Here is a 1,329-nt window from a genome sequence, read left to right on the forward strand (position 1 = left end):
CCCCTTAGGAACGGAGAGGGAAGTAGGGAGGTAGACACAGCAGTCCCAGAGGAGAGTGTGGAACACGCAGTGATGAGGAGAGATGGGGAAGTCGTGTCCTCGAGCTGAAGAGCCGGGCGGGACTTCAGTGTAGGCATGGAAGGAATACATATGGAAACAGAGTCTAAGACAGAGGGTGTGAGAACCGCATATAAAGAGAGAGCGTCAGGAAGAAGGGGAAGAGGAAGGTTCTGTCGTTACAGGAAATTTCTAGGATTTGGGAGCCCAGGGACTCACATCCATAAGGAATCAATCTGGGCTGAATAGAAATCAGACTACAGGGGTACCTGGGTGGCTCTGTCGGTTAAGCATCCGACTTCAGCTCAGGTCATGATCTCACGGTCTGTAGGTTCAAGCCCCACGTCGGGCTGTGTGCTGCCAGCTCGGAGCCTGGAACCTGCTTTAGATTCTGTGTCTCTCTCTCTCTCCATCCTCCACACACGTTCTCTGTCTCTTTCTCAAAATAAATAAATTCTAAAAAAAAAAAAAAAAAACTTAAAAGGAAAACAAGAGTGTCTCCTTCCAAAGGAGAGAGAAAAAAATGAGTAAACCTTGAAGTGGAAAAAGGCAGGGTATTATGAATATCTTCCAAAGAGCTTTTAGACTTGTTAATGGCAGAGGCACCCCCTTCAGTAAAGGGCTCATTTCCACGTTCCCACAAACAGCAGACTGATCGCAGTTGTATCCGTTAAACACCCCAGAGAGCTGGGAGAGCAAAGTTACATTTCGGCCAGAACACAGTCTCTGACTCAAACACACGTGTTCTTTTGGCTCCTTTCATGAATGGATCGCGTGATTTTTGAGACACTTGATACGACCGGCTTTCTCCCTAAGTTTTGATAAAGAACAGTTAACAGTCTTCCCAGATTTCACACTCCCACTCACAGGCAAACCCTTAAAACATCCTTCTGCATAATTTGCTAACCATGTACTTGGGCCTTGTCCGCACTTAGTTCTGCCCACGACACAAAACCCAAAGAGGCTCTCTCTTCACATCTTTCCCCGCTTGCTCCTGGCCCGCCTGCCTCCCCCCAGCCCCACCCCAGTGTCTCTCTCTGGATGTCACTCACTGCTTTTCCCCTGCCCGCTTCCTCCAGCCTGCGAACCCGAGAGGCCTAGTCTATGCTGCTTCCGAGAGCTGGCAGATTTCAGAGGAAAAAAAAGCACCCGAGAAAGAAAGAATGGCAGTTTGACACTGCACTGTCACAGTTAAAACGGGCCCTGCGCGTGACCCAGGCTTGGACACCGATGCCTCGTGCCCAATCACAGCTGAGCCTGCATCTGCCACGG

This window comes from Hyaena hyaena, unplaced genomic scaffold (genome assembly GCF_003009895.1).
Source record: "Hyaena hyaena isolate Hyena2069 unplaced genomic scaffold, ASM300989v1 scaffold_2, whole genome shotgun sequence".
NCBI classification, from domain to species: Eukaryota; Metazoa; Chordata; class Mammalia; order Carnivora; family Hyaenidae; genus Hyaena; species Hyaena hyaena.